Source organism: Orbicella faveolata, unplaced genomic scaffold (assembly GCF_042242905.1).
Source record: "Orbicella faveolata isolate gen_17 unplaced genomic scaffold, um_ofav_v1 contig_13, whole genome shotgun sequence".
Taxonomy (NCBI): domain Eukaryota; kingdom Metazoa; phylum Cnidaria; class Anthozoa; order Scleractinia; family Merulinidae; genus Orbicella; species Orbicella faveolata.
Window position 1 is genome coordinate 13,005,971 of NW_028301540.1, and position 21,197 is coordinate 13,027,167.

Consider the following 21,197-nt stretch of genomic DNA (forward strand, 5'->3'; position numbering starts at 1 on the left):
TGTTTCTGCGCATCTTTACTGCGCACGCAAATTCACACGCCACGTCAAGCATGAAAACGCGCGCTAAGTAATAAAATAAACAATGGTAGGGCAGATGGCCATTGCTATAGCTTTGCCTAGATTTAACGATCTTGCCAGGTGATCTGGTGACATTGCACGAGACTTAAGAGAAAATTTTATTGCCGTATCCCATAAGGCAGCCCGCGCGAAGTCGTGAGTTTGCATTTGAATGGTTTGCGGTCACTGCCAGATCGAGTGTTGCTATCGATGCTTTTTAGAATTAATTTATCTTGTCTTATACCGCGATTGGAAATCGGAATTGTGCTGTAAATATGAGAAGTGTTGATTTGAACAGTTGGGAAGTCTCTTTCGACAGTGAATCTGTTCTACACTTGGATAGAAGCGATTTGAGTACTTGAATCGCACAACTTGCAGCGCTGGCTGCATCGTATTGTAAGCTTGAAAATCATTTGGTGTTTTACTTTAATTCGCTTTTAAGAGTGTGCTGTTTATACAATATTAAAGGTACTGTATGCCATCATCTCTAGTTTGCTTTTATTCTATCATTCATTTTATTATCAGTATTATTATCGTATGTCTGCCACGGCACTAGTTCGGTCGACCATTCGATCAAACGCTCTGCAACTCCTCTTCCAAGTAGGGAAAAACAATTGAACAAGAAATTGGCATAAACTCCATTCTCAGTAAAGAAAAATTTTTTACTAATCTGAATGACACACACCAAGAATTGCTAGAAAAGATTGGCCTGACCTTTGATGAATCTGGAGAGGTACTTGTGAGCTTTGTTGACATTGAGAATTACATTACACTATTTCTAAGTCAGTCAGTTGTACAGAGTGCAGTTACAACACCAAACAACAGCACCATCGTTATGGACTATACTGAAGGTTTCCCATGGCTGAAATCGTCACGCCATTTCACAGGGGAGACAAGTGTCAGGGTGAAAATCATTGAGCCTTATAATTTACTGAGCACAGTGTTAACAGTAGCTCTTTGGTTGGGAAATGATGACTATGACACTGTCCAAAAATGCGCAGGGGCAGTTTATGAACAGCTTACATAACTAAAACAATCAAACATCCACCAAGTGGGAAAGAAATTAAAATTGTCCGTCGGAGTTGTGGTGATGGTAAGGAAAGACGATCTTCAACTGGTAATTCTTCTGCAAAGTCCTCCTAACCAATTCCTGAGACCCCAGAACACCACAGTCAATTGGGAGACATGAAACTTTCATACCTGTGTCCCGTTTGGTCTGTCAAGGACACTGAAAGCTTGGAAACAAAAGTTAAAGCAGAAGTTGGTGGAAGAGCCCCTAGCAAATAAAAACACAGGGAGTTTGCCAGACAAAATCTTGGAAATACTGGCCGTCAAAATATTTGTGGAACTCTACTCTCTGAATACTACCCTGGAACATCCCACCCTGGGTTTTGATTCGCAGAAACAATATGCTTGCAGATTGATAAAACTGCATCAGGTTTGTATCTACAACTTGCCCCATAATAGTTGATGAATTGAGTCCTTTTGAAGAGAAAATAACCTTGTATTATTGTATCAACATTTTTAACCTGCGGCAAAGAAGCCCAAAATTAACAATAAGACCAATTAAACAAATGCAAAACTTTTCCTGTTGCCCGGCATTTAGGAAAATTTCATGAACATTTATAAGATCCTAAATTAAGAGTCACAAAACCAAAACAATCAACATCAAATTAATGAGTTAATAAACTGAGTAATAACAGGTCCTGTGAAAAAAACAAGTGGCAGCGTGGCTGAGTGGTTAGAGCCCCGGATTTGAAATCCGTAGGTCCTTAGTTCAAATCCCGTTCTGATCGCTAGCTGATGTAGTTCTCGGTAGTCCCGAGTTCAACCTCCCAGCTGCACTTGTACATAGCCAACTGGTCTGCCTTCTGCCAGTTGGGATTCTTAACCTAGTTATGTTTATTTGAATATTTATTTATCATTGTTTGTTTACATTGGTCCTGAAAAGCCCCCCTGGGGAGTGGCCAATTAAGTATACATTTAAGTATACACAGGTGACTCAAATAACAAGAAATTACTGAATGTAGAACAGCAATTGACTTTTTCCTCATCACAAATTCATACATGTATTCATTTTGTTGTAGCTGTTCTTCGCAGTGATCGCCAATTTTTGTTAAACCTTAAGAAAGGATTGGCAAAGCCTGTAAGCCTTGAGGAGAAAACAGTCAAGTTTGATGAAGTTGGTGTTTTAGCATTTGGAGAGAGAATGCCTTCCATTTTTTAAAAAAAATCAGGGTTTAAAGGAACTCTTTTGGAAATCTTATGCACATTTCGTAAAGGTCTTGATAGAGCATACAGAAACCTTCTCCACACACCACATGATTTGACAGGAGACGAATATGAAGTTCAGGCACGCATCCACCTTGGCTTCCAGGCTGTGCAAATGTTTGGCACTGCCAATGTTACCGCTACCCTTAAGCAGATCGTTAGTTATGTTGGATACATGTACTATGTTGATAAAGCACTTTCGGATGTTCAAATTATTGGTCTCCCAATAATGCTTGGGAATTTCAAAGACGACATCATGGAGACTGCACACAAACAAAATAAACAAAATTCATTGTTATTTTCTGGAGAAAAAATGCTCCCATTTCAAAGCAGCAGTATCAGAAACAAGTAATTCAGCAAAAATTTGCAAATGAAGTCTTTGAACTGACAAGCAAGCCGAGAGAGAGCACTCCACAGAAGTCATCATCGACAAAAGCTGAAAGAAAACGACAGGCAGTGAATGAGAAAAAATTGGAACAAAAAAATTGGTAATTATAATCAATCAGTAAACATACACTGATAACACTTTTTTTCTCTATTTTAGAACAAATTCTTGAAAAACTTTCAGAAGGCAACTTTTAAACACTTGGCATGTGAGAATTTAATACAACACTGACAGAATACAGGGGGCACTTCTCCTTTTGCTGATAAAAAGTATTTCTTAATACTAATTGGCTACACATTACCACCCTTAAGCAAATGCAAAAAAATTGTTGAACATTGAATGAGCTGATGGACCTTACATCAGAACCAAAACAACAGTTGATGAATTTTCATCGATCAGCCTAGGGCAACTTGAAACAAAATTCTGGCCATCCGCTGATTTTGCCAAGAACTAAGATTTTGGATTCACTGACTTTACCAAGAACAAAGATTCTCCCTTACCTTGGACTTTGTTTTTCTTAGACTTTTCCATGGCTTAAGCAACTCTGTTCTATTTATAAAAAAGACAAACAAAATGCATTATTTTCACGTCCTGCATTGCAAAACCACAGTCCTGGACATGAATTACTTGATATAGGTAAAAACCTGTTGCACAAGATTGTATCAGTGTTTAGGCTGCGTAAGCATTATACATTACAGCAGTTACTTTCAATTGCTGATGGAGCTCGTGGATATTTATGATGACCAAAGTAATACATACCACTGCATCAACTAATGGTACAGTCAATTTTAAGCTTCAATTTGTTAATTTCAATTTGTATTGCATGTATTGTCTTACTGTAAGAATCTACCCTTCATTGAGGAAATCGAAATGGACAGCGATGAAGAACAAATCGAAAATGTGGAAGAGACATCCAGAGGAGACAGTCACGACGAACTAGTAATTGACAAGGTAAATATTTGTTTACTCATGAACTTGAAACTATCAATGTTACAATCTGAGCAGCAGGCGAGCAATTTAATTTTCTCAGCTGGCCGTTAATCCAGGAGACAAACATCAGAACGTAAAACTTCCAATATGAAGGATGTAAATGTAAGAATTATTTGTCAAATTAGAAAAATAAATTACTAATATCCTAGGAAGCTCGATCATGAACTCTCACTTTTATGTACATTGTATACCGGTATAGTAGGTATCAAATACTGTACATGAAGGTTTGAAAAGATATACAAATAAGCGAAATTACAAATTTGCTTACTTCTTTCAGAGTGAAATAACTGAAGATTCACCAGGGCAAGGCAAGGTTCCAACCAATGTACATAGACGGGTCAATGAAGTTCATTGTTCCGACGCAGTCTTGTCGTTCACCGATGAGCTATGGCAGTATGCACTAGATAATTTCAGTACAGCGTCTATTTCTTTAGTAACCAAACAGTCTGCCAGAGAATTTTATCAATCTATTTTGCCACAGTCAAGCTTAAGTTTTCACTTGCAGTCTGTTAGAGCACCATTTATTTCATGGGAGCGTTCAGATCCTAGAGTAAGAAAAGAGATCTTGAAGTGCAAAGTCTTGACTCAGTGTCAAGACTCAAGTCAGTGTTTTTCTATTCAGTCCACCAAAGTTGAAGAAGATGAAAGCAAATGACTGTTACTAGAATTTTCGCACGTCGATGGTTTGGAAATCAACAGAGACTCGATCTTTGCGACGACACCAATGAGAATCCGGAGGAAAGATTCCCGTTTGTACAAGATCCATCTTTAGTTCGAGCAGGACAGATGGCTTCCTTATGTCTTCTGTACACACTTCCTTCAGCCAACAAAGCTGAATACGCCATCAAAATGTATGGGTCAAAGGAAAGAAGGTTCAACCACCTCTTGCGGGAGAGAACATGTGCCCAGAAGGCCCACAAGCCAACTAACTGACTTTGGTCTTTGGTGATCGAGATAATCGTGTACTGAACTTTTCTAAGTTTAAACATCTTTAAGAATACTCGGTAGTAAAGTTATAACTCCACTCACAACCAAAGCATTATGAGAAAAAACGCCTTCCGACTGAAAACTGCTATGTTTATCCTCACAGCGCGGTCGATGTGTCGATGGAATAAATGCCGAAGGTCAGTACAACCTCTACTAGGTGCGCAAAGAATTCTGTGCGGCTTTAAAAATAATTTCTCCTTGAAGATGATTGGTTAATTATTTACGGTCAGATCACCTGGTGGACGTTCGGTGACCCCTACTTTTCTTTCCAGAAACAGATTTTATTTACAATTATTTCCACATTGTCCAAAAATGAACAAAAAATCAATGTGAATGTGGGAAGTTAAACAAAAGTCAAGATTTCTGTCTACGGGACATCGAATTCTGGCATCTTGCGGCCGCAAGACGCGTGAAACTATGGTCGCTAAATGTGAACTTGGTCTTTAAGGAACCTCACCAGTTGACTAAATTCAATTAATAGGTCCACTTAGACAACATTTGGCAGAGAAAATTTCACTTCAAAGATCTAACTGGAATATTTTTGGGCTTACAGACACTGTGGCCTTAATCGCTAACAAACCCCGTTTTTTCAGATTTAGGGTTTTCTTCCGGGCATGTTCTCTCCAAAATGAAGTCGTTGACCACCCATTCTTTTTTACATTTCTGACATAACCAGCTCATCATCTTACAGTTGCAAAAGTCTCAGAAAAAATATCAATGTTGGAAATTTTTCGCGCGAACGTCCTTAAACACTACGATCAATTTAAATATGAAAATGGGTGTTCAAACAATAATTTAGAAAATACGTCCCTGAAGAAAATTGACTTGTTTTGTGCTAACTCTTGACGATGTGCGCCTCGAAAATATGCATTGCTTGGAAAATTGACTTGTTTGGAATAACCTTGACAGTTAGAATATTAACATTTTTGAAATGTCATATAAGAATAATGTTTTACGTGAATTAATTTGACGTTTTTTGGTTTAGAACAATAGTGAATAAATAATAGTCTCATAACAATACGATAAAGTCCAAAATTAAGGCAGGCTCTGGTGCAAGCTGTAAAACATCTGAATTTCCCTCAGTTCCGGGCTTCAACCACATAACTTCAAATAATCTCCTTTCTGCTATAGTGGATCTACAGTTTGGCTTTTTCGCTTGTTAGGTTTAAACAAGGAAGATATCATTAATTATTCATCACGCAGGTGTGCGTATTCAAATTAAACAACTGTCTCCCGTTCATTTTTGTCCAACCAGTAAGGAGTTTATCCTGCAGCAGAACTTAACAGGTTGAGACTGAAGCGCTTGCTCCCAGAAAAAAAAAAAACAAAAAACAAAAAACGAAAAAACAGGTAAATGAGCCTAAATTATCAAATACTCAATTTTCTGCTGTACGAAATGTATTGCTGATGTTTTAATATATGATATATATGGAAGTTTGTTACTAGTCCCAGCTTACTTTTCAGTGTTTACCACAAGAGGAAGTCGCAGTTTGCACAAGCAAGATAAACCCTACTGGTAAGCCCTTCCATGTATTGCATAATTGTAATATGTTTTTGGTGAAGGAAAAAAAAAAAACAAAAAAAAACCCAGTAATCTTGATTATATTCGATTCAGAGTTATATATAATGTTTTCAGTGGCACTATTTCATATTATACCATAATTAAATGAGTCCGCGCGCTCTGATTGGTCAATCAGCTATGGTTTATTGTGCCAGTAAACTCATGGAAATTTCGCATGTCTTCTGAATTATTATATAGAAGCAATAGACCACAAGTTTTTACGGTTTATAGGCATGATAAACCACTTGGGATGTTGGAAGAACACTCGAAGAATTCGAGTGGTCTTCCAACATCCCAAGTGGTGTATCAGCCTATAAACCATAAAAACTTGTGGTCTATTGCTTAATTAACTGATTGCTGCCTTCGTATTCAGGCTTAATGCTTGAAAACAATGGAATTTCCTCTTTGCAGAAGGCACTAAAAGTTGTTCAAAACGAATTCGATTTTAATGGTTAAGGCATCAAAAGCCTTTCAACAATTTATCTGTATTGTATGGGTTAACAGAATGTGAAAATAAGCCCTCATTCCCAAGTATTAGCCAGGTGTATGTGCAAGGTATACGGATCCTTTTCTGTGTCCTTGTTATTTATTGTCTAATAACGGTTACTAAATATGACCGTTGAACTGGCAAACATCAGTGTTAAAGAAATGCCGAAGAAAACGTACCGGATAGCGTGATAAATGAAATGCTTGTATTCGCGAAAGAAAGCTGTAAATAACCACGCGTCTTCAACTACATGAAGAGCAGTTAATTCTAGCCAATTTCTCTCGTATTTCCTCGGAAGTTTATTCCATCTTCTTCTGCGTCAGCGTGTATAACTCAATGAAGTTTGGAGCGTACAGTCTTACGTTCTTTGCAAGACAATGGTTCCCTTATTATCTCACAGGCCCTTCTACACATTGCCGACACACAACAATCATATATTGCCTAGACTTTAACAAAGACTAATTTTTTGAGGCAACATTCAAAAACTACGATAAGTTTGAAAATGGAAATGGATGTTAAAACATTAAACATTTTAGAAATTACCTCTGAGAGAATTGTCTTGTTTGGGCTAATCTTTGACAGTTTATAATATTAGAATTTTAGAAATGACATCTAAGAATGTTGTTTGGCTGGGTTGATTTGACGGTTTGACAGTTTGAAATAGCAGTGACTAAATAATAGCCTCTAAAAATGCGGTAAAGCCCAGAATTAAGACAGGCGCGGGGACAAGGTGTAAAACACTAAGTTTTCTTTAGTTCGTTGAACAATATGTAAGCAATGGAAGAAATTTTAAGACGAACAAGAACTAAATTTCTTTAATCAATCACTATACTGCTAAAGAGGAATCTACCGTTAGGCTCTCTTCCTTCTTAGGTTCAACAAGTAAAATATCATTAATTATTAATCACGTTGGTCCGTGCGTATTTTAATTAAGGTAGTAGACACCCGCAAAAAAGACAGAATTTCGACAAATGTGTTGTGAGGAGTGATAATCAGAAATATTGAACCATTACTCATCGAGTAAGAAGTACACTGTTTCAACTGCCTCTGGAGCTTACTTTCATCCACTGTCACTGAACACAGGCTTTGCAAGGGAGGAGCCACTTGGGCACCTGCTGTGATATACTAATAATTTGGGGGCAGGTTGATCTCCATCAAACCTACCATTACGTTTATTCATCTTGGTCGCCATGGAAACATAAAATAAAGAAAAAATAAAGTTTGGAGTACCCTTCAAATTTACCCTTTTTTATGGTGTGCATTTTGAAATAACAAAAAATAGCCCCACAGCTAGAAAGTAGAGGTAACAAAAGGGTTGTGAGCTCCAAAACTCTTTGTTTTACGAAAGTCACTTTTTTGTCGTTTTTGCGGGTATTTAATACCTTAAACAAACTGTGTGTTGTTTACTTTGATCCTCACAGAAAGGGAAGTTATCCTGCAGCAGGAATTTTTAGTTTGAGACCGAAGAGTTTGCTTGGAAGAAAAAATACAACAAATCAGGCAAGATGGACACCTATTACCAAATAATCAATTTTTTTTTCATTAAAAAGGTAACGAGGATGTTTTAACATGTTGCTCATCATTTCAGTGCAGTCGCTTTACCACAAGAGGAAGACACAGTTTGCACAGTTTGCAAATCCTTCTGGTAAGTTATTCTTAATTAGTACTTTTTTAACATCAGGTATTATATAAAAGCCCAATTCCGATATATTTTGCCGTTAGGGACTGGTCGTGATTTTGAACGTGAAAGCGAGGCTTGGGGGAATAGCTTAGGGAATGCAAAAATACTTGGAGATGTAAACACGGAAAAACCCTTACTGAATTTCTGCTTGAAATGTTGAAATATTGCTCAGTTGCTGTTTGTACCAACGGAACTCATAACAGACCAGATTTGTCATATTTTGGGTTTCCAAGCAACGTCAAAATAGGGAGAAAATGGGAAACTTTCTGCACAAGAGCTGACAGTAAGTTCAAGAACCTGTCAGACCCACGAATTTGTTCTTTGCACTTCAAGTACGAAGATCTTAAAAAGGGACTTTCTGGTAAGTTATCTATCATAACAGGGGCTGTTCCAACAATATTCCATCCAAACAAAAGAGATTCAAAAGAACATCTACGGACAGAAAGGCTAGAAAAGCGAACTCTTCGTGTCCAGCAGTCCGCAGCGTTCCAAACCGATGAGCATCCTGCAAAAAAGAAGCCGAAAATATGTGACAAAGATATCACAGATGTTCCAGCGAGTGAAGCTCTGACAAAGTCTGTGGGATGTAAAAGCTTACCTTACTGTGACCACGACTACACAGATCGAATAGACAAAGTAGATGAATCTCATAGAAATGTGGTGTACCAAACTGATCTTACGATAGAAGACTTTGAAGCGGTCAGCTATCAACTTCAAAAAAAACGTGACCTAAATGAGTTGTAAACCTGAACACGTGATATGGTCACGTGATACTGGTCAGTGGATACCTTGTTTTGACAGCAGTCAATAAACCATAACACAGATGAGCAATATCAAAGATGCACCTATGTTAATGGTGCTATCATAATTTTCAAGGTATTGGGCTTGGCGCACGGACAGTGACGTGACAACCAAAATTTTTAGATCGATGGATTACATAATTTTCGAAGGGTTTGGGCTCAACTCGCGCACAGGAGCTCCCCTATAATGAGATTCATTCCCTACTACTCAGGAACTGTTACTGGATTACCTTTAATTATTATTATTATTTTTTAATTAAATAATGCCAAAAATTAAATTACAAGGAAGGAGGCAATATCAGGAAGCTATAAGTATTTTGCATCCATGATACAACTTGGGTAACCTACTGAAAGGTTACAAGGCATTGGAACATTGGTCAGCCAAGCCAAGATACGTTTGAACTGACATATCAATAACATTACAGTACAATGGATAAACAATAATTATATCCTATCAATATACTAACATAATTTACTCAAAAAATTATACTGTACTACGGTTTGATCCCACTAATTCGAACTCGGCCATTTTGAATTCCCCATCATTTCGAACTCAAAACCATATCCCTTATGGATTTGCACTCAAGTCAAATACTATCAGCTATTTTAAACTATTTTTTTTTTCTTTCTCCTGAGGGTTCGAAATGGCAGGGTTCAACTGTATATAAAAACAAAATTGTGTGTGAAACTTTATTGGGTTATTTCTTCCAAAAACTTACAACTAATAAAAAATTTAGGGCAAAGAAATCTTTTCTTTTCTTTTCTTTTTTTTTTTTGGATTAAAAATAGCATTTATAGCATTTATGTACTCTTAATAGAGTCCATACCATGCCTATACAAGCCTTTAAAGTCGCTGCAAATGAGTCGAACGAGCCAAACAAAACTAAATTAGAGCTTAAATTGATCATTTGGTTCGTCGCGGCACTAATTTAGACAGGCTTAACCTCTGCGATTTCACCTAAATGACCTCACTATGTCTTTACTGTGGGTTAAATTAGCCAGTCACGCTAACAAGAGCATGGCAAGCAGTGGAATCGGCTATTTACCTCTATATTTCAGCCAAAAAGTAGCCGTTACGTGACATTTCATTTCAATATCTGACCGGATTCGCAAAAACATAGCCATAGAATTTGACTTGTCACTGATAATCTAACTTGCTACAGTTCTGTCCTAGAGCTAGCTTTCCACGAGGCTTATCGTAGCTCAAATAGCAGCAAATAACTCTCCTGTATGCCTTTTGAGGCCAGGAAGACTAAATTCACCGTCTTTTCGTTGAATCATGAATTGTACAATTTAATTAAGGGTGCTTTTAACATGAAATTGGAGTCTAAATCAACCCGAACGTACAGATATCAAAACCGCGGCGGAGAGGTAATCTATCGCTTTCTAAAGGCCTGCATCGTCCTAAATGGACTGAACAAGAGCTTTCTACATCGAGAATCGATTGAACTTTTGACAAACTAGGCCATAGTTAGCAGTAAGCGAACACTCAACATGTTGTCGTTACGTCAATTATCGCCCGGAAGCCACGCAAATAAATTTCTTCCGCGCTAGCCAATCACAGACAGTTCTGATACTTAGCTAAGCCGAGAACGCCTAAAATTGATAAAACAAGGAAATTCTACTCACGATCAGCGCTTGAACTCATGTTCTTTTCTCTCCTCGTGGCCATGTTTTGCTCGCAAATAGCAATGTCCCGGATGTACTTCAATTTTGTCGAGCGCGGAATGGCACATCCAGATTTCAACAGATTTTTTTTCTAAGTCTTTAGCTACATCAAAGTTCAGAGCAAATGACGCCAACAGCAGCTAGAAATGTCTAGTCCATTGCACGTCTAAGCCCTAAATTGATGTGGCGAAAGATTTTTGCTGTCTAAAGCAAGCACAACATTATCGCCACAGGGCAAACGGCCTTCTGTTACGGGACTAAATGTGACCCGTACAGTTTACACATGTCCTCAGGCCCGCCTCAGGTACGATAATGGACGACGCTTACTAGCAAATCGTTAGACTTGGGCCTTCATTGGACTTAATGATGTCCTCGGGCAGACTTCCTTTAGACAGCAAATACAGAACGCTAATCGATCGCTCCTTGTCAGAGTCACCGCGCGAACTGAATTCAGATGAGTGTAGCCTGGGCTAAACTTAACGCAAATTGAAAAAGGGGGGGGGGGGGGGTCGATAAATAATGAAAAAAATACCTAAATAAATGAAACATGCGGCAAGGAGTTTCTACATTTCATGCTAGGTAAGATTTACAAGCTGCTGTCATAGCGAAAGCAGGAGAAAAAAAAAAACAAAGAAATGAAAAAAGAAAAAAAAAGTCAAAAAACACCTGATTCAGTCTTTAACACCGTTTTCATAAATCCAGACATATATATACTATCACAAATGAAGACAAACTGCACAATTTAGTTGCACACCTATATTTTGACTGCCTGCAACAGTCTTCCTCAGGGTGAAGACTGTTGTAGGCAGTCAAAATATAGGTGTGCAACTAAATTGTGCAGTTTGTCTTCATTTGTGATAGTATATACGAGTTCATGAAGATCGTTTATGTGTGGCTGGTGTTTGTGAAGATTTATATATATATATATATCATTTACATACATATAAAACATTTGGGGTGAAGAAGTTCTTGCCCTGTCCAGTTCTCTAAAACACAATACCATTTACATACAGTTGAAAAGTTTAGGGCGAAGAAGTTCTGGTCCTGCCCAGTATCCTGTAATAAAAATATCATTTAGACACATAAAAAATTAAGGGTAAAGAAGCTCTCTCCCTGCCCGGTTTTCTGTAATAAAAATATCATTTACATCCATATAAAATATTTAGGGGAAAGAAGTTCTCGCCCTGCCCAGTTCTTTTCGAGAAAATCTCAAATCTCAGCCTCGTAATATTGACCTTGCTGTCGCTCGATCAATACTGCAGGGTCTCGGTTCAAGATTTTCCTTTAAAGACATCACTCTGGCTTGAATAAGTAGTTAATGAAACTATTAGAGCAAAGAAGAGGGGGTAAAGAGAGAGAGCAGAGAGAGGGGAGCGCTCACCAACTAAATTCTTTATATGTAAGTAAAAGATATTTTCATTACAGAGAAATGGACGAGGTGAAGATTTCTTCACCCTAACGTTTTTATAAGCATATATTAAATGATGTTTTAATTTACATTGTTCATTACTGAATATAGCCCTTTGTACAAAATGCCGCATTTTACATACACCAAAGCCAGACACCAAAAACTTCTCAAAAGGAAAATAAGGGCCATGTGCCCTCGATCAAATCAAATAGAAAATCAAAAACAAAGTAGAGCCTCATGTGCAGACAGGGTCTACATGCATTATCTCGACATTTCAACTAAGCATTTCACCGCAACTCATTAACTGAACAAGAGGAAATCTAAATATACACAACATACATATATCACTGCACCTGAGTATCAAACAGCAAATCCCGTTTTAATAAAGCCAAGTAATGGATTTACAAGCCTGAAAAGGGCACTCCAAAAGTTCAAAAACTTGCAGCGCTAAAGTTTAATAATTATTCACGCTTAAGCATAGATTTGAATATTATTTTTGCCGACGACTTTGCAGTCATTTTATCGGCGGTGGCTTTACCAGTCTTTAACCCCCAAGCATTTCACCAAACCGAATAAATTGAACTAACAAAACGAGGAAATTCTAGCAGTCTATGAAGCGAGCGCCTCGGAAAAAAAAAATTCAAAACTCGCCTTACAGTGTTACAAATAAGCTTACAGTTTGATTATTTTTAGACGTGAGGTTGTAGTCCGTGAAATTAGCGAAACCTATTTGTTTACAATATGCAACTTACAACAACTTCCACAAAGCGACTCAAGTGTTATTATTTAGCGATGAACGAAATTAAAACGATGTAATTTTAAAAAAATATCTCACAGCATGACCTCAAGTCAGGAAGGCTTTGATAATAGAAAGAAAACACCTGAAAACACCACAACAATAGATCAGTCGCTTACCGCGAGTCTTCCAGGCAGCAATAGTAGTGAAGACCAATCTGAACTAATCTTTTCGATAGATCAACGAATCAATCATCTTTTCTGCTGTATTTAGCGTTCTGCAATTTCTCGAAACACAGTACACATCATGTGACTTGCCTTGCATGGCTGCACATCTCAACGCGCGAATTAACTTGGGAAGTTCTGTTGTCTTCTGATACAATTTGTCGGCCATTTCGCCTCCTTTCTCAAGCTCTCGCTAGCTCTGCTTCATGGGCGGCATTGCTCGGTATTGTTTCATCTCCTTTCTCTCAGCCCTGACTCGCCCTAATTCACGGCATTGTTCAGTACTGTTTCGCTTACTTTCTCTAGACCTCGCCGAGCCTGCTCTCTTTCGCGATCTTTTCCTGTTACTAGTAATTCTTGCTCCCGATTATTTTCTTTCACGTTCTCCCTCAGTTAAACCCTCTCTTGAAAACATTACATTATCAACTCCGCTATCGTTTGTTGACATAGCAATATAGCAATGAGTTTTCATCGCGCCAAGAAAAGATGGCACTTTTGAGCTCTCCCGTTCGGGTTACCTTGAGACTCCCCTCCCCCTCCCCCAGAGTCTGTACGGGTGGACGGACGGACGGACGGACATAACCAAATCTACTCGGCTTGATGGTTACTAAAATTTCTAAGGAATGGATGCTCCGCTGTGAATTTTCTTCTTTGCAGAAGGCATTGTGAAAATTTGTTCAAAATGATTTCAACGCTCACGTTTTTAACAAGATTTGAGCAATTCAGCTATAGCCTACTGGTTAATGAACTGTCAAAACAGTCACAGATGATATTTTCTCAGATAGTCCCAAGTATTCTCTGAGTCAGGTTTCTGTGCAAGCATTACAGATATTTTTTTTCGTTTCTTGATATGTAGCACTATATCGTCTGAGACGTGTGGCCAGAAAGATTAAGCCACATATATTGAATAAATGGATTAGGAAAGATTGGGAAAGTGCTGGAGCTGTGTCGCGCTCAGTTTATTTCATCTCGGGTGAACTTCCCAACTCCGATAAAAGGACGTATACAAAGTGTAAAATGTTTGTTGTTTTTTTTATACATTACTTAGATTTGGCTGATTTTCGTTCATTATGTACAAAATTTTTTTTTAAAAAACTAATAGATTCTGAATTTATGACGGGCATTCATAGCAATGAAAAGTCCGTACTTCGTAATAAGATGGAAAGAAAAAAATACATAATCTTAAATATTGGACAGAATTTTAATCCACCATGCCTTGCACTGAATTCTCCCTTTGTTTTGCGGATTATATCAACACCCTGGATTCCTTGCATCAAAGTGCTGGCCCTGTCAGGGCGTCTTTTAAATTTTTTAAAACAGTTTTCCTTAGGACCTTACTCAATAGAATACAAGAAGAGCAGTAGAGCTCGAGGATACTGGCGTGGAAATGAAATACTTTTTTCCGTTCCTACGTTCTGAAACCTTTCTTGAAATAATTATTCGCTTGCCCAGGGTTTAATTAATATACATTAAGGCATTTTGCAGGTTAATTCTGAGGTTAACCTTAAATATGTACGCGGATGGTCTGCCAAATTTTTTAAAATTCCAACTTTAGGTCCTTTAGCGTATAAAAATGTGCGTGAATCTTTATTGATACCGAATGACGAAAACTTTGCGTGTGAGCGCCGACTTAAAGAGCTTATCATAAGTCGACAGACGCAAAGCCAAAAGCATGAACTAGTTCTTCTTTTGATAGATATTTGGAATAAACGAGAAACCACGTTAATTCGATGATGCAGTCAAATTCTCTTTTATGTGTAGTTCACGTGAGTCTTTGTGAACACGTTGTTGGGATACAAAGATCTCCAACGAAAGGTAGTCGCTATCGTTCATAATTTTCCAATAAATGGATGATTTTTTTTGTTTAAGGCGGGTGGAAAATCTTCTGTTTCAGTGAAGCGCGTTACATTCGACAAAAAAAATGCGGTTGGTTATTTGGGACATGGGACTTGATGGCAAATATTTTTTTACAAAAGTAATCAAAGACCAGAAATTCTATAGTTTGCAAAAGGATATACAGACCCATGCAGACAGAATTACTGCAACGGCTGTTCTGGGGCAACACATTTGCCGTCGAGAAATAGCCCAGATTGGCTTTGCTAAACTACTCTATATGGCCTCACTTTCTAGCTTTTTTTCTGTTTTGCTGCTCCACTTGTTTTTTGTGTAGCTGTTATAGGTCCTACAGGATGTCCTCGAAGACACGAAAGTCTTGATGACCTTTCAGGTTTTTATGTGCATGATCTATTACGGGATCTCTATCAGATTACTACAGGAATCTTGCTATTACTGGGCGAGAATTTAGCGGGTTTGGCCTTCCAAAGCGGTTTATTCTCTGAAACTCAATTTTCTCGCAGGGGCGATGCCTTTTAAATGCTCATCCAGAAATTGCGTGGTAAACGACTTCTTCATTGTGCTCTGATGTGATTCACTGTGGTCCTTCTTCGATATCTTTACTAGTAGGGAACTTAAGCACCAGGCTATTTTGCGATGGCGACGGCGACCGGAAATGACATTTTGTTCCGGTGGGCGTTCTGGAGTTGTCTGTCAAGTCGTCTTCGTTTCGCGCGAACTTGAAAACCTTCATTTTGGCGTTGTTTCCAGAACGTGAGTATCTTTCCCTCACTAGATTGTCTCAAACTTGTTTTAACATTTTATTTTGCTCTTGTTACCTTTTTAGAAGTATTTTCTTTCGCGTTGTTCAAATTTTATACTCAGAAATAGATAAAAGCACAGACATTTTCATTTCTCGTAACTTTGAGCAAAAGGTGTCGGCGCTGGCCTCCGATGGAAAACCAAAGTAAGCTGAACTATTGAGTCTTTCGAAGACATTTCAACAGAAAAACTTTTTATGCGTATCTTTATAAGTTTACATTTTTTTCTCGATCGTCGGTCAAATAGCTGAATTGTCGTATTTTGGTTTTAGAGCTATGGACTGGACTGAAGATCATGATGTTATTTTGCTTCGAGAAATCCTGGCGAGCGATTTATTTTCATTCAAAAAAGGAAGCGTTGCGAAGGGAATAAGGTGGGAATCGATCGCAGAAAAGTTAAATCAAGTGAAGACAATCAGGTTTCATCTCAAAGATAAGAGGGCCGATGGGTTCTTCTCCAGAAGAAGTATAAGGCCAAGATACATCAAGAAGAAACTGCAAGTGGAATATCCGTGGACGACATGTCTGAAATAGATGTTTTACTTGAACAACTCGTCGGGAAAGAAGAGAGCTTAAACAAAGTTGGTTATGTTCAGGTAAGAAAGCAAAAAGAAGATAAAAGCAAGGCAGAGGACGTAAGGCAGAAAGCTTTAGAACGATACAGCGAAACGAAAAAGCGCAGGTCAACAGAGAATGGCAATGAATGCGAGGGGAAACCGAAGTGCCAAAGGAGAAGTGCTCGCACCGAACCGCTAGTTGAATTCATGCAAGAGAAAGCTAAGAATGAGCGAGAATTACGACAACAAGAGCTAGATCTAAGAAGACTAGAACAAGAGCAGAAACAGCAAGTGATCGTGATTGTCTTACAGCAACAACAACAAACAAATCTAGCTATTCTGTCAGTTATCCAAAAGCTGCTTGAGAAGAAACAATGACATTTTCCCCAAGTATGAACATGTAAAGTCAGTGTTTATTTATTTCAACAAAAAGACAGGTATTTGTTGAAACTGAAGTCTTATTATCTACTTGCGTTTTGTGAATTCGAAAAAAAAACCAAGTTCATTCATTATTGTTGTTACAAGTTTGACTCTTACATTGGTGACCACCAAGACGAATTCAAATACTTAATAAATTTGGGTTTAATTAAAATAGCCTCCATTTCTGCTCTGTTTATTTGAGAGAATTTATCTAAAATAATACTGCAATGAAGGAGGGTCTAGCTAGACCAAAAAACTCTGAGGTTTTGTTGCCATATAGGCAGGTAATAGCATTATTAAGAAGTTCACATACAAGATAAATTTTTCCCACACTACTCATTCCAATTTTTGGGTTTTTCTTAAATCTAAAAACTTGAGGTCGTTGATGGTGTCCCCAAAGAGCCACTCCATAGTTACTCTAACAGAACTCATGTCAAAGTTGTATTGTTCCATCATCGGTGTTAGGGCACCATGGCGAAATGTTACCTGCAGGTGTGTTCGCAGGGGATAGGCGGGATCACCATAAACACTCATGGGCTGGCCTGTTGGGGAAAATGCATTCCTTTCCAATTCCTGGAGAAGATTGGAATCTACCAACATGCTTGCATCGTGTGTTTTCCCCTGTGCCTACCAAAACAGAAAAATAAGATTAATAAATTAATGAAAGCTTGATTATAAGTGGCAGCTTATTTTCATTTTCATTTGGTAGAGCGACGGACTGAAACTTGAGTGAATGTACCTGTTTATGTCCATTGTACACTATTCTTTGGTGTTGGCCTGGGCGAGAAATTGGTCTGACTGTCCCATCTATAAACCCAAAGCAATTGCTGAGAGGCGCACCTTTAGAATGGATAACATCTGCATACTCCTGCAGCATTGGTGGACTGAATATATCAAAATTCCATTCTGAAATTTGATGACCATGGCTCAAAAAAATATGATCCATCACTGTATTGGTAATCATGCTTATTTCAGGAATTGGTCTTGCAAAACGATGAATCATGTCTGAATAGCGACATGGATACGACAAGCGCTTCAGAAGCATACAAAGCCCTTCAGTTCGGTCACAAGTTGTTCTTTGCGGACATAGGAAAGTGACTGGTAATTGAAGAACATTTGTCAATAATGTTATGTCCTGTTTTCGCACTCTGAACTCCGCTAAACACTCTGATTCATCCATCTGGTCGTAATCAAACTTTGGGTAGGAGCGGTAAGGGAATTCTGGATTCTTGGAACTGTAACTTTCGTACAAGGTCAAAAATTCTTCGTCACAGATGCTTTTACTGTCGTACAAAAAAGGAAGCAGGTTTCTCATTTCACAGCTTATTTTAAAAGCGAACAGAGTTTGCTACCGGCGTCGCTGCTGCAAAACTCGTCTGGCTGCTTAACGTGTATATTTTGGCGGGAACGACGTCGTTCTCTTCCCAGGCTCTTTCGGTCGCTAAAGTTGCCGTTACCTCTAAAACGACCTGTGCTTAAGTTCCCTAGTATTTTCTGGTACGCCGAAGAACGTTTCAGGATTTTCTCGTCTTGAGCCTGCTTTGAGTTCCCCCACATTCCTTTCCAATTCGTAGAGTTGAATTTCGATGACGTTAAGCTTGTCTAATTTTTTTTTCAGAATTGCTTCGATTTTAGCGCCGAGGTTCTCCGCCATATCGAGAGGTTCGAAAATTTTGTCACACTCGGCTCTCGATCGATTGTTCTGCAGATAAAGACAATGAAGAAAACGGGTTATCCGCGCGCGTTCTATTTAATGGCATGAAAATTTTCATATACAGTTTCAAAAGCGACCAAAGATAAGAGCTCAGCAAAACGAGTTAATTCGACGACGCCGGCGTTTCGTTTTCGCGTGGACGGAAAAAATTTTAGAAATGGAGCTTTTCGAAAACGATGACGTCACGATAATCGTGAGATTTTCTTGACCAAGTTTTCCTCAAACACAAATCCAAATTGACCGGTGATTAATGCATTTTCAAATTCCTTCGGCGTAGTCGTCGTTCCGTGGCATGTGTAAAATATTCAGATCCTTTTTGCGTTCTTATATTTTGTCTGGGAACGTATGGCAAAAATATTAACTCACAGCCAGTTCATAAATGTATTGAAAAAGATGTTGAAGTTATGGCGCCTTTCTTATTTCATCTCGTGTAAGTTTCCCAATCCCCTTAAAAGGACATGCACCTTACACAGTGTTAAACGTTTGTTTTATATATTACTTATATATACATTAATTTTTTTACAAATTTAATATACATCAATTTTTTTATATATCTTAGGTTAATTTCGTTCCGTTAGAGGCCGTCCTTTAAGTAATAAACTAATAGATTTCATAACAGACATTCGTGAATAATAGTTAGAAGTTCTCCCTTCATCATAAACTAAGAAATTGAAAACTAATTAAGAAGAGTTTTAATCCGCCTTGTTATGTCGTCTTTAAGTTTTCCTGTTGTTTTTCCGATTCAAACACCTCCAGTGTTTGTTTTAAACTTGACTTCATGGCTCAGGTGTTTATTTGACTTCTATTAGTTTAAACCAGAGTGAAATTTAGTAGAGCTTTCTTTCATTATTTTGAAAGCTAAATACACTATCATTAAACTTAAAGTCTATATACTTCGAACATAAATTCCTAAAGGGGTCGATACCCAACGTTTAATCGAGAAAATACGGTTTGTTACCAGCCCGGATTCTTCCCATCAAAAGGCTGGCCGCGCCTGTGCGTTCACCTCGAACATGTAAGCGGACGGTCTACCAAAATTTTTAAATTCCAGCTTTCACGTGTTAGGAAAATGTGTGTGAATCTTCGGTGCTAACCTTTAAGCAATTAAAAAAAATTCACGTATTGGAGCTGTGTCAAAGAGCCCAGGGTCCCGTTTCTCGAACGCCTCGGAAACTTTTCGGGCCCGGAAAGCCATTTTTAGATAATCTGTACCCAAAAACCGAGAGGTGGAAACGCCTGAAACTCCTTGTATGAAGACAACCTCTGTTCATATTAAGAATATGTGAATAAAACAGCTCTGTAATCAAAAGATTTGAGATTTTGTTACGGCTTTCCGGGTGTGAAAACGTTTCGAGGCCTTCGAGGAACGGGTCCCAAGAGACTTAAACACGTGGTACAGCTCTTTCGAGTTATGGATCTGGAGAGCTTGAGAAAAGCATAAAAGAGTGCTCGAGTTTCAGCCGAGAGAAACTCTCAACTCCTGGAGTGCTCTCCAAACTTTCCAAGTACAATATAACTCGACAGACACAAGCCAAAAGCATGAACTAGTTCTTCTTTAGATAGATATCGGGAATAAACGAGAAACAACTTTATTTCGATGATTTAATCAAATTCTCCTTTATGCATAGTAGATGTTATCAAAGTCTGGTACGTTTTCATTGTCTTCTTCTATGTGTTGTGGAGATAAGAAAATCCCCATCGAAAGGCTTTCTCAATTAACGAGGATTGTTCTTGTTTAAGGCGAGCGAAAAAAATCTCCTGGTTGAGTGGAGCGCGAGACATTCGACCAAAAATTCCGGTTTAAGTTTCCGACATTTTCGCATGTCGTATGGCATTGTCTTTTCCACTTGATTGAACAGGTCTCGTTCGTGAAGATCGGGTACATTTCTCGCCAAGATGTAAATTGGCGGAGTGGGTTCACTGTTCTTGGGTTTTGAGCTTGTCGATTACTTCCACTTACTCGTTAATATTGTCGAGGAAAACGATTTTCTCAAGCGCCATTCTTTGGAGCACTGATACAACCCCAACATTGGGATGAGGTTGAGTCCATAACTGCATGGTGTTGGTTCTTGACGGCAGGTCGATTTCTCTGTTGTCTCGTGAGTCCCTTCCATAAATTTCAAACATCAGAGTCGTTTAACTGTTTTAGTTTATTCTGTCTAAAATAATTCTTTAATTTAAAGAACATCATTTCAAAGCTAGGTTAAATAAGAATGCGCATTAAAACATCTAGCATTTTGAAAGTTGCGTCTGCCAAAATTCCTTGTTTGTGCTAACCCTTCACAGTTTACAGTTTGACTAACGGCGAAAAATTTCCCGATTAATCTGCTTGCGATATTTGCACAACAATACAGTAAAATCGAGAGGCGAGACAGGTTCTGACACAAGCTGTAAAACATATGAAGTTTCTTCAGTTCCTTGAGTGACTCAGCTGATCCATCGTTTTGTAGTGTACACCAAAGAGGAAGTCACAATTCGCAGTCACCCTCTGAGGGGAGTGGTAAGTCAATTATAGAATTGTATTTTTTTTACTAAAAATAATCTTGTTTTTTTTTACGATTCAGGTTAATATTTCAGCCATTACTGTTTTCAAAGTT

The 21,197-nt window shown here is 38.2% G+C and overlaps 1 long non-coding RNA gene and 2 pseudogenes across 1 annotated transcript; all 3 read left to right on the forward strand.

Annotated features, from left to right (window-relative positions):
* The first annotated feature begins 855 nt into the window (after nt 1-855).
* Nucleotides 856-4,362, forward strand: LOC149115063 (uncharacterized; annotated as a pseudogene).
* A 1,195-nt stretch (nt 4,363-5,557) lies between these two features.
* LOC149115064 (uncharacterized) lies at nt 5,558-21,101 on the forward strand. The gene is made up of 3 exons (XR_016206231.1): nt 5,558-6,206; nt 8,289-8,383; nt 21,051-21,101. It is a non-coding gene; the product is annotated as an uncharacterized LOC149115064 (long non-coding RNA).
* LOC149115065 (uncharacterized) lies at nt 16,126-16,907 on the forward strand (annotated as a pseudogene).
* Nucleotides 21,102-21,197: the final 96 nt, after the last annotated feature.